Genomic DNA, 13,414 nt, shown 5'->3' on the forward strand with positions numbered 1-13,414 from the left:
ATAAATGAGCAGATAAATTAACAAACTCCAATTACGGGAAATATATCCACAGAGCAGACAAAAGTAGAATCTAGTAAAAAACAGTCCTGAAGAAAATATTAGATATGAACCATAGACAATTCCATAAATATGGAATTGGTGTTTCTAAAAAGAAAAAGAGTAAATTATATTAAATAGTTTTCCACACATTTTAATATATGCATATATACATATATAATAAACAGGTAAATGTGTTTTTTAAAAAGTTTCTGAGTATAGAAAATCTACAAAATTATTACATATTCATTTCATGAGGCTAATATAACCATGACACTAAGTACTAACAAATATGTAATAAAAACAGAAATTAGGGGCCAAAAATTATTTTTCAGAAGTCCAAATAACAAAATAATTCTAATAAGATGTTAAAATAAGTAGATAACATGTGGCTTTAGCAAAAATTAAACAGACTGAAATTAACTACTGTTAGAGCACATACACATAAATGGTCACTTTCATACAATGCTGATAATACTAAAAAATATGTAATGTCACTTAGTAAGGCATTTGAATGTTTTTAAGCAAAAATTCAAATTAACATTTTTTGCTCTATTTGTGAATATATGGGCACAAAGATTTATATACACAAGGCTTTAAAAGTATCAAATTATTGCTCAGAATCACCTTGGTGCAAAGCAATAAAAACAATCTGAATATCTATTAATTGGAAAATAGATAAATTACACTACCTACAATCTTAGAATTGTTATTTTAAAAGTGTAGGCTCTGTATTATATTTGATATATCCAACAAATATTTATGACACGCCAGGCAAGCAAAATAAAAAAAGAACACAGATGAATCTAATGACCAACATGAGATAATATTCCCGACTCCACTCTGAGAACGTCCTGAGTATTGCTTCATCCTATTTCTCAGGGAAGCCCTCCCCTAAATTCTGTGTTCCTTTTCTATGGCTTACCCATATTCACCAAAAATACATTAATACTTTTTTTTGACTAAATATAATTTAGTTAAGATTTGGATAGATTAAGTTGTTTCACCTTGTGTGGACATATCAAATTTTATCATTTTATTCTCTTTAATTATTCCCAGGTTTTTAATGTTATAAATAAATTTATGAAAATTATGTACGTTTTCTCATAAATAAATATGAGGGAATTTCAGGGATACACCTTTAAGAATAGACTTGCTGGAAATGGAACGATAGAGTACTTCTGAGCGTGAAATGTAATAACCCTATATGTCAGGATTTAAAAATACTTTTAAGAATGAAGAAGTTACAGCAACATATTGTTTAATTCCCATCATATATATTTCATATCATAGAAGAAATCTTATCATAAGTTAAATCATCATTGAACCACTGAAGAATTACCACAAATCTCCAAATTCGCCAGTTGTAAAGAGGCTCACGAGAACATCTTATAACTTTCGGGGAATACATATCGTGCCTTTTTATTTTATTTTATTTTATTCATTCATTTATTTATTTTGTCAACTTTTTATTATTATTATTATACTTTAAGTTCTAGGGTACATGTGCACAACATGCAGGTTTGTTACATATGTATACATGTGCCATGTTGGTGTGCTGCACCCATTAATTCGTCATTTATGTTAGGTATATCTCCTACAGAGTAAAATGTGTCATGTTCTAACTACTTTAATGACACCAAGTTTTTATACCAAAACTTTAAAAAATTGTACAAAGAAAAGTAAATAAATGAAATTGTTTAAATAGACCCAAAGCACTTAATTTTTAGTAATTTCTCACGGTACAATCTTGCAGATTTTTCACCTGTGCAAAAATAAATTCCCATCGAATTTCATAGTTAAACATTAGTAATAAAACAATAAAGCTTTAAAGAATAACACAGGAGAACATATTACTAACACTGGATTAGGCAAGGATTCTGTAAACCAGGTGAAAATGAGAAGCATAAGCTGTGCAACAATTGATTGTTTATCAAACGAAAGCATTAAAACAGTAAAAATACAATTCAAAATTAAAAAGATATACTCACAATACATGTGACAAGGTAATTTATACAAATTATAACTTAGAATCGTCAAACAATTAATAAGAACAAGACTTAGATACTTGCAAAGAGGAAGTATAATTGACCAAATATATATATGCTCTAACAGTAGTTAATTTCAATCTTTTTAGTTTTTGCTTAAGCCACATGTTATCTACCTATTCTAACATCTTATTAGAATTATTTTGTCATTTGGACTTCTGAAAAATAATTTTTGGCCCCTAATTTCTGTTTTATTACATATTTGTTAGTACTTAGTGTCATGGTTATATTAGCCTCATGAAATGAATATGACTTAGATTATCACACAAATCTGTATTATTATCAATATTAGTACTCATCATTCAGCAACTGAGAGAACATTGTTTACAAATTTAACAAAACTGTATATCTGAGAATTATTAATCTTCTAAATCTAATTTGTATTTATAGAATACTACACACACTGCACAAAATGCACTATTTTCAAATATACGTGGTATATTCACCAAGATAGTTCATGCAAGAATCCATAAAATAATTCTCAGTTAAGTAAGAAAATTGAAAACATGATAACTGAATCCCGACAGATAAAGACAACTTTAGCATGGGCTCACAGTCCAAAGAGAGCTATATAAGGAGGGTATAAACTTTGCCTTAGACATTTTTGAGACCTCTTTTTTTACCATAAATTGTACGTTACCCATGTTTCATTCAGAATAAAATTCTAATTACAAAATATTTTGTTTGCAGCTTTACATTAATTTTCCCAGCATATATTTCTATCCTTATAAACAGTGCACTAATACTAAAATATCTTTAGTCAGATTCTCATATTTTCTAGTATTGATCATGGGAAGCTCTCTGTTTCTCTTTTCTATTCTATTCAGCCATTAAGACACAGCACAAATTAGATGTTCTTTTAATAAAATTGTATGGTCTTTCTTGAGCCTACAATGGAAGGTGTCTCCTTTCTCTGCTTGAACGTATATATACCATAAAAATAATATTGTGACTGTATTTTTGTAACTGGTATTTTCATTGTTTATCTCTTCTTCTGTTAACCTCTTGATTGTTTTGATTATTGCTGCCTCCCACTATTTACCCAGGCCCTGGACTGTGGCAAATACTCACTAGACACCTATTGAATTGAATAGTAACTTAACAATGTTTATTATTTTTAAATGAAATACTTAATGATCAAGGAATATAGCATATGCAGGGACTTTTTATTTTATTTTCTTCCCAGCAAATATACCTAATACTATGATGACATTTCTTAATAAATATTGAATTTCAGCAAGTTAAATTAGATTATATTCAATTTTAATATTACCATCAAAAATGTTAGTCAACTAAACTACTTATTATTTGAAAGCCTACTACATACCAGACACAGGATCTAGGAAATTAATTAAATATTCTTTTCAAGCCTCAGGAAAAAAAACTTGTAAGGTGGCTCAAATTTCCTCAATATTCAATATTCTTTCTAAGCTGGAAAATTTTTAAAAGCAAGATGTACAATATATGAGTTACAAATTCTTACTGTCTTTTTTCTAGAAATGATTACCATGACTTTTTTTGGAACTTTTTTATATCTCTCTTGATTTCAACATGATGTTATAAAAATGTTAAAATGCTGACAATATTTATTGGTACTACATTCAGGTAATGTCTAGGAAGCTCCGTAAACTCATGAATAATGTGATGTAACTGCTCATGAATACTGAGTACAGTATACTATCTGATCCACTCCTTATGAAAAAATATAGAACACTATAAATAGTGCCTGAATTTTTATTAGTTCAATTAAATAAATTTATTCTCTAATCTGAAAGTAATTATTTTCATTAGTATTTTGTTGAAATATTTTTCTCCTGGATTTTGGAGACTAACTTACTATGGTGTATTAGCTTCCTATTGCTACTGTAACAAATTACCACAAAATTTGTGGCTTAAAACAACACAAATGTATCATCTTACAGTTCTGAAGGTCAAAAGTATGAAGTATAAATTACAGGTTAAAATCAAGGCATCAAGAGAGTTGTGTTCCTCCTAGAGATATTACGGGTGAATCCATCATTGATATTTTCGGCTTTTACAGAACACCTGCATCCCATTGCCCATGGGCCTTTCCTGCATTTTAAATGCATTACTTTGTGCATCAAATCTCTGTTTCCTTTATCTTTCTGATTCTCACCCTCCTCCCTGAATCTCCTCCTTTCCTCTTAAAAGAACTCCCATGATTCCATTAGGCCCACTCAGACAGTCCAGCATAATCTTCCTGTATCAGCATCTTTAATTTAATCTAACTACAAAGTTCCCATATCAGTTTGCTAGGGCTGCCATAACAAACTACCACAGAATATGTGGCTTAAACAACAAAAATTTATTTTCTTACAGTTCTGGAGGCAAAAAGACAAAGAGCAAGGTGTTGGCAAATTTGAATTTTCCTGAGGCCTCTCTTCTTGGCTTGCAGGTGGCATCTTCTTTTTCCAACCTCGCATGGTCATTCCTACATGCATGCATCTCTGCTGTCCCCTCGCCTGTCAAATTTCCTCTTTTTATGAGGAAAACAGATTGGATTCGGCCCCATTCTGACAGCCACATTCTAACTTAATAACATCTCTAAAGGCCCAATTTCTAAATACAATCACATTCTGAAGTACTGGGTGTAGGGAGGCAACATATAAATTTAGGAGGAATATAATTCTGCCTAATATAATTCAGCCTATACTTCAACCAGTTATTTTTAACATATGAGGTAATACACTCACAGGCTCCAGGGATTAGGACATGGATATATTTGGGAAACCATTATTCCATTTACCACATATGATTTCTATAACTACTTATAACTACTTATCTAAAAAGTTAACTTTTAGATAAAAGTTAAACTTATTTAATTACTCAAGCCCAGAAAGGTGGATAACTTTTAGAAGAAGACATAAGTCTCTTCTAGGTTTTGTGTTCCTATTCTGACATCTGTTTTTAAACAAGTATTATTGCTAGTATTACTTAATTGCAACATATTAGATAAAAGGTAGAAAGTTTTTTTCAGCAGTGAAAAATGTATTTTTCTTAATGTTGATTTCAGAATTCAAAGCCTAACTACACGTAGGCTTTTTATTACGCTTCATTTTGTAGTGTAAATGTTTTACTTTTTTGATTCTAAATAGACTAAAGGTATATGTCTTAGATATTTGAGAAATCCAATGAAATTTTTTGTATTTTTCACCTTTTATTAATACATTGAGCATATTAGCAACTTACTCTAATGAGCATTTTCTTCATTAAATTTTTTATCTCTAGAGAATGTTGTCTTGATATTCCAATTCACCATATTCTTACTAATTACTACAAATGAAGGTAGACAATTTATCTTTGACTGTTTGCTAACAAAAAATACATTTCAAAAATGAGCGGCATTTGGCCAGTTCTTATTGGGTCCTTCTATGGCTATTCTTAATCATATTTTAATTTATGTTGTTAAATTATTTTCTGGTATTTTGTAATGCCATACTAACACACATGGTTATCTCAGTAAAACAAACAAGTGAATAAAACACTCTGCTTTTTGACAATGTCATCCCATTCAAACTGGCATAATGTATTTGTTAAGATTTATTTTCTCTCCCCTCGAAATGTTACACTTTATATCCAAGGGATCATTTAAACACCTTCGGTAATGATAGAATACAGTAAATTCAACTTTAGTGTCATAGACACAGTTCAGCATCACTAGGGGCCTTATTAGTAAGGCATGATATATTTAATGTTCTACATTTAGTGCTTAGTACTGTTAAATTTCATAGTATTTCTTGGCTGAGTGAATTCCCAAAACATTCAGTAGAGTGAATTCCCAAAACATTAAAAAAATAATTTAAGAAGCTGTTATTTGTATACATATTTTTAAAATAGAAATACCTACTTATATATGTTAATTCCAAAAATTAGTATCTAAATATTTATTATTACTGTGTATTTACTGGTTGTGCAAAATGCATTTGGTTTCCTTTAATTGAATGACCTTGTCAAGAATTTAAAATTCCAGTTTGAAGTATGTTTCAACAATGGCACAAAGGCTTTTGTTTTAACTTACTTTAAACTTTGAAAGGATTTCAGGGTATATTTTATAGACAGTTACATTATAAACTTAAACTGGATTTATATATTACTGTGGAAGTACTGTATATATTGTCTTCAATAGGTATTTCCACATGCCTTTGTTGTACTGACATTATTATTATAATGCATTTAACTGAAGAACAGAGTATTTTAGCAAACCTAACAACAAAAGCTGCTGACACAGGGCATGTTAGCATTTTCATTAGTTTCTTGATGAGGTGCCGCATCTGAATCAATTAAAATTTCATGTGGCAATCTAACTTAATTGTTAGGGACACTAACATGAGCCAGTTAGCTTTTTTAATGTGATTGCTTGCAGGAAAGTGGAACTAGTAGTGTCCTAGCAGCTAGAAGGTCAAGGTAATTTGGATGTTGACATCATGCCTTTATCAGAGCTGAAGATTGAACTTGTAAACTAATGCAATCAAAACCCATCCATGGCTGCACATTCTCAACAAAATTATATTTACTATTTCGATTTTGAGTCTGGAACTGATAAAAATTTTAGAATCAATATTCCACAAACTTAATGTTTACTTATTAAAAACAACAGATAACCAAAAGTATAATTGTCTTAGGAAAGACAGGAAAGTGTATATATTTTCAAAATATTTTTAAAAAGACTATTAAAATAAAATTAAGATCAGTAACAATTAATTGACCTTAACTTATAAATATTAACAATGGCAATAAATATAAACCTCATGTGGACAGGACACATAAGATATGGATCGTGTTTTATTCAAAAGTTTGGTTTTAACCAAATAGAATCATTCATGTCAAATGTAGGATTAAATCATATTTTCACTAATGGTGAGATTAAAGCATAATTTTTATTTGAACAGTTCATTTCTTGATGTTTGTTTTCATTTTTAGTTACTGTGAAATTTAAAACAGAATTTTACAAACCATATGTATAAAAATAATAAAAATCCTAAAGACGATAAAAATCCATGTTTTCTTATTTTATCTTTTTTATGAATGCAAAGTACATATGAATGGGAACTTTTGTTCTCTCTAGTGGAAAATGATACAACATTCTCCAGCTTATAGTTTACTTAGATTTTTCATTATTTTCTCAGTAATAAAACTGATTGAATCAAATACAGTATCTTGGAATAAAATATACCCTGAAATCATACTGAAAAGTAGGTATAATAATCTCATAGGAACAACAAGGCATGTACTATTCAAATCGGAAAGTTATTTTTCTTTCTTTTACTGACTAAATAGCGTATTATCTAGTAACACACTTACTTCTTGCTAAAATCTTTATCGAGTAAACTGTACACATAACTCATAATTCATTGAAAGGGAAGTTTTATGACACAGATAATGTCCATTTGCCTGCACAATTGAGTCCCAAAGTATAATGAATCTAGGCCTGTCTTGAGCAATTAGAAACAAATTTGCAACGGTTTCGAAACATTAGTTTTTAGCTGACAGAGAAAGAGAGAGAAAGAGACTGTTAGAGAAAGAAGATAAAATTTTAATAAATAATCTTATACTACTTATGTTTTATTTTAATTCTCAGGAACACAGATTAATGAGCATAACTTATTTATGTTTCAGAAATTTATTTAAAAAATTCTGTTTAGAATTTTGCTAATTAATGCCTAATTATTTGAGGTTATATATGTGTCCAAATATGGCAGTGCCTATTGACCATATTAACAGTTTATAATTACAGTATGTTAACTAATACAGGATTTCAGAAACCAAAGTAGTCTTAAGCCCATTTATTTATATGAAATGACAATACTGTCAATACTGTTAATGAATTGAGGAAATTATTTATATGAAAATATAAATATGAAGATTTAAAATACAAGTTATACAACATTGATTACAATATTTAGTGCAAGTAAAATATGCTCATTTGATTGACTATAGAAAATATTCACCTAAACATTAGATGTAATCATTCACAATAGCCAAGATATGGAAACAACCTAAATGCCCATCACAAAGGAATAGTTAAAGGAAATGTGGTATACATACACAATAGTGTATTATTCAGTATTTAAAAAGAAGAAAATCCTGACGTTTGTAACAATATGAATGGGCTTGGAGAATATTTTGCTAAATGGAATAAGTTAGACACAGAAAGACAAATATTGTGTGGAATTTAAAACAGTCGAACTCATAAAACAGAAAGTAGAACTTTGTTGCCAGGTCCTGGGAGGAGGATGTAATGAGGAGGTGTTGGTAAAAGGGTGTAAACATTCAGGCATGCAAGATAAATAAGTTCTGGAAAGCTACTGTACAACATAGGGACTACGACCAAAAATATTGCATTGTATAAACAAAAATTTGCTAAGAGCGTAGATCTTATGTTAAGAGATCTTACATAAAAGAAAGAAACAAAACAACAACATAAAACCAAAGCGGGCAGAAGGAAACTTTTGAGGTGATGGATAAATTTCTGGCATTGCTTAGGATGATGATTTCATGGGTGTAGACGTATCTCCAAACACATCAAACGGTATACAATAAGTCTTTACAGATTTTTGTATGTCAATACGATCTCAATATAGATGCTAAAAAAATCAGCTGTAGCTAATTTTGGTTGACAAAATTTTAGAATTTTAGTTGTGCTTCATATTTCTGGAGGAAAATGTGTAAGATTATTTATCTTTCAGGATTATTGTAAAACATGAAATAAACAGATTTGAGAGCAGAAGAGTCCAAAATTACACTTCAGTAGTTAAAATGTATAAACTCAAATCCTGTTCAAGTTTTTCTTCTTTTCCTTCTTTTCTTTTTCCTTCTTCCTACACTAAATTATCTAAGTATTTTTTCCCCAGAAAAAAATCAATAATGATATAAAATTGAGCCAAAATTGATTGTAGATGTTATCATAGACTGCCTTGAAGATAGACATAAGCTTACTAATATAAAATAGCCTAGCCCAAAAGCAAGTTATTGATCAATAAATTTTTATATTATAATCCTAATACTTGTCAAACGCACAATTTTATACTTTCGGCCCAGATAGCCCAATGGGGTTTTAAATAATATGGAATTATGTGGTGGCATTAGCCAACTGGGGTCAATTTCTACATAATGATTTTTGTTACAGAGAAATCAAAGATAAATCTGAACAGAGTAGCACAAAGTTTAGGCTAAGTAGTATAACTTTTTATTTTAAGGTATCTAAAATTGAGGCAGTTTGTATATGTAAACCGTTTGTTTTACAGCTGTATTCAAAGCTCTATTTTTTGTGAAAGCTTGGAAGCAAAGACTTCCAGAGTTTTGTTACTATGGAGAGAACTTCCCTTTCTCTCAGGTATAATGACTGTATATTTTTGGCTGTCAGGTCCATCGCTTTGTTTACCACCTAACAACACAAATTATTAATCAATAGCAATTTCCCAGGATACTAACTGATTCTCTATAAGAAACATTTTCAAAAGAAGCTGGGTACTAAGAAGGAATAAGATTAAGTATTAGTTAGAAGAAACTCTGAATTTCCACATTTCTTAACCTAATTCAAAATGGGAATATATTTGGATAAGATGAAACTTTGTCACTTCCAAATTAGAATCCTTGCATTATGTAATGATGAATATAGCCAGTTACAAAATCATAAACCTAAGTAAAATGGCAGATAACATTAATAAAGAAAATTTATAAAATTTAAATGCAAAGACTACAGAATTACCCCCTAATCTGCAATTTGGCTTCCCATGATTTCAGTTAATTGCAGTACAGTACAATAAGTTATTTTGAGAGCAGAGAAAGAGACTACATTCACATAACTTTTGCTACAGTATAATTTTATAATTTTATTTTATTATTTAATATTATTGTTGTTAATTTCTTACTGCACCTAATTATAAGTTAAACTTTATCATAGATATGTTTGTATAGGAAAACACATAGCATACATAGGGTTTGCTGCTATCTATGGTTTCCGGCATCCACTGGGGGTATTGGAAAGTATCTCCTAAGGATTACGATAAAGTACTAACCGTTAAAAAAAAACGGAGAGTGACCCCACCTGAAATAACACATAGGACATAAATTTAAAGGGTGAATTAGAGGAAAATTTTAATAATGTTTATCTTTTTCCAAGTCTCAGTTATGGTCACACTAGTTCTTTCTGAGTTACTACATTTGAAAAGTCACTATCGTGCATCCAGGTCCACAAGTTAAAAATGGAGGAACACCTCTACTTCTCACATTTATTTTACAATAGAACAGCATAACATGGTAATCTGCTTTGTAAGCATCCCTAAAATCCATTTAATTACCTTTATTACCACCTCCATAAGCTAGTTTAAGCTACCAACTTCTATCTCCCAGACTACTGCAATAGATGATTAACTGTGCATATACAAGATCAACTCCTCTAATCTATTATTTAGAGAGTAACCCAGAAAAATCTTTGCAAAATGCTAATCTGATTATTTTTCTTCTATGCTTAATTTCTTTCAATAGCCTCACTTTTATCTTATGGCAAATAAGGGCACCACTTTAAATGACCTCTGTCTTTCAGCTTAATGTCTCTCTCTCTCTCTCTCTCTCTCTTTGTTCCTGTCACACTGGCCTTCTTCCTTTTTTAAGATAAAATTCATCCTCAAATATTCTAGTACATATATTAATATCAATAGCTATTAAAATGTAATTGAAAATAAATCTAAATAAAAAATGGTTAAAAAGCTAAAACCTTCAATCAAAGTTTCAAATAATCAATATATTTGTGAATAAATTCTCAAGCCAACTAGGTTAAAATTTAAAAATAAATATAATTTAAAATAAGATAGAACTCTGAAAAGTTGCAATATTTAAGATGGCTGTGCTATAAAAAGAGGTTAATTTTCCTACATTGCTAGAAAAACTGCTATTGATACTTACTTTTTTTTTGGAGGAAAATTGCTCAGTATCCAAAATCTACATTGACATACAACTTGGTTCAGCCAGCACTTCATAGAAATCATAGTCTATATCCATAAAAATATACTTATGTATTAATATGTTGATTATAATATCTCAACATAGAAATGAATTAAATGTCCATTTAAAGGTAAAAGAAGATAATGAAGTATAATGGTAATCAAATGCACCAAAACCCAGCATATTTATAGTTTATTATGGCATAAGTAGTGGATGGGACAGAAAAGAGACTTGTCACCTTATCTTCTCTAACTACATTTCTTACATTGCATCCTCTGACTCCTCTTGAAGGTGATAATGAACTGTTAAGCAAACAGCTATATAACTACAAGCCACCTAACCAAACAAATCTACAGCCACCTGGAAATGCTTCTCTTTTATGAATGCCTCTTCCAACTTTTTAATTTTTCTTTAGGAATATATTAGTGTTTTCAGAGTGTATACATAGCTGACATGTTAAGCACCTTACATTTCATTCTAATTGTTGGCCAAATTTACTGGCAATTAAGTAGTATGTATGTTTTGATTCCTCTGAGTTTTTAAAATAATTGTACTTATGTGTAATAAAGCAGGAGTGGGTTAGTGAAGTCATTGTTAATTGCATCAAAAAAAAATCTGTCAGGAAAGTTAATCAGAACTTAAAACTCATTTCTTATGGGACTGCACTTTCTATGTAATCCATCCTCGAAGAGGTTATATAGTGTGAAATTGCAGGAAAATGTGAGAAACTAATGCAGAGATTTTCATCACTTTTGAAACACAGCCAATTCCACAATATTTTTAGTTAGATAGTTAAGAAGTTTTGGTAAAATTAGACATAGTATCACATATATAATATTGTATCACCATTAATATAAAGTTAAAAATGATACTAAGTGGACAGATTTAGGTATCACCTCTATCTCTAGAGATTTATATCTGCTTACTCTGTGTCTTTCAGTGCTTCTCACTTCTTTGACCTCTTCATCTCAATCAAAACTCCTTTACCTACTCCCAGAATAATTATGCTGCCCTAGAAAATCCTGATGGCCATTCTGTCAAAATACGTTCATAATATTACTACCTCTCATTGCTTCTCTTTATAGCACCTTCGTACATGCCACTCTTATCTACTGTTTTATTCCAATTGCTTCTTAACTGGTTTTCCTAGTTATATCCTGTCCACTTTCGATCATTGATCATTGTCAAGAGAAGCTATATTCCAATTTAAACATAAGGCAAGTTAGAATATGATGTCAGTTGTGTTCAAAACACAGTTAACTCAAAGAAAAAAAAAAAGCTAAAGTTATGTAATGCCTAAAGGACTCTAACTGAATAGAACACCAGTTACGACTCTGACATCATTGTGTTATTTTACTCTTTTCACTTACTTCACTATAGCCACACTGATTTCAAGATACTAATCTGTGGTGTTTTAGTGATGAACTAATATCTATATACAGCTGCCAAAGATTGAAAGTGAAAATGTGACTTCAATTTATTTTGTGGCAAGGTGTTGAGGCAATGTTGAAGGACATGCAAATTATGTGCTGAGCAGTACTTTACTACAAGATTGTCACTAATATTTTGCATTTTCAATGAGCTCTACCCTGACCTTCCTATTTAAAATTACATCTCCTGAGATTCTTTCTTTTCATCATTCCTAATTTATCCTCCCACCACCCATTTATGCTTATCAACTTCTAATATACAATCTGTGACCAATCGTATTTTCCAAAGATGGCACCATCTCACTTTTACATTTTAGCAGTCTGACATTGGTGGAGTCTAATTGTTCTCCTCTTGAATCTAAACTGGCATTCAAGTGACTGCTTGAACTATAGAATGCAGGAGAAGCCATATTCTGAGAATTCTATGATTATGTCATAAGCTGTCTTGTAGCCTCCACACAATTCTCTTAGAATTCTTGTTCTTGGAACTCTCCCTTTTAAAATGCAAGCACCATGCTATGTGATGCTCAAGTCACATGGAATGGTTAAATATATTAGGTTAGTGCAAAAGTAACTGTCGTTCTTGCCATTGCTTTTAATATTTGCACCAATCCAAGGTCCAGCTGAGCTCTCAAATAACATCCAACATTTACTGCCAGACACTGATAGGTTTTGAATCTGTGACTCCACCCAAATTTTATGTTGAATTGTAGTCCTCAGTGTTGGAGGTGGGGCCTGGTGGGAGGTGATTGAATCATGGGGGCAGAGTTCTCAAGAGTGGTTTAGCGACATACCCTCAGTGCTATACTCATGATAGTGAGTGAGTTATCATGATACCTGGTTGTTTTTAAGTGTGTAGCACTTCTCTCCTCTCTCTTTTCCTCCTGCTCCCACCATGTAAGACATTCCTTCTTCCCCTATCCCTTCTGCCACAAT

The 13,414-nt window shown here is 30.7% G+C and overlaps 1 long non-coding RNA gene across 1 annotated transcript in view; it reads right to left on the bottom strand.

The window, feature by feature from the left end:
* The window catches only part of LOC130540714 (uncharacterized), a 147,204-nt gene extending 134,381 nt beyond the window's left edge, over positions 1 to 12,823 (bottom strand). The window contains exons 1-2 of the long non-coding RNA XR_008954707.1: positions 12,783 to 12,823; positions 11,975 to 12,082 (exon numbers count right to left, since the gene is read on the bottom strand). This is a non-coding gene — a long non-coding RNA (uncharacterized LOC130540714). The remainder of the gene's footprint in view (positions 1 to 11,974; positions 12,083 to 12,782) is intronic.
* Between the last annotated feature and the right edge of the window lie 591 nt (positions 12,824 to 13,414).

Source organism: Pan paniscus, chromosome 14 (genome assembly GCF_029289425.2).
Source record: "Pan paniscus chromosome 14, NHGRI_mPanPan1-v2.0_pri, whole genome shotgun sequence".
NCBI lineage: Eukaryota > Metazoa > Chordata > Mammalia > Primates > Hominidae > Pan > Pan paniscus.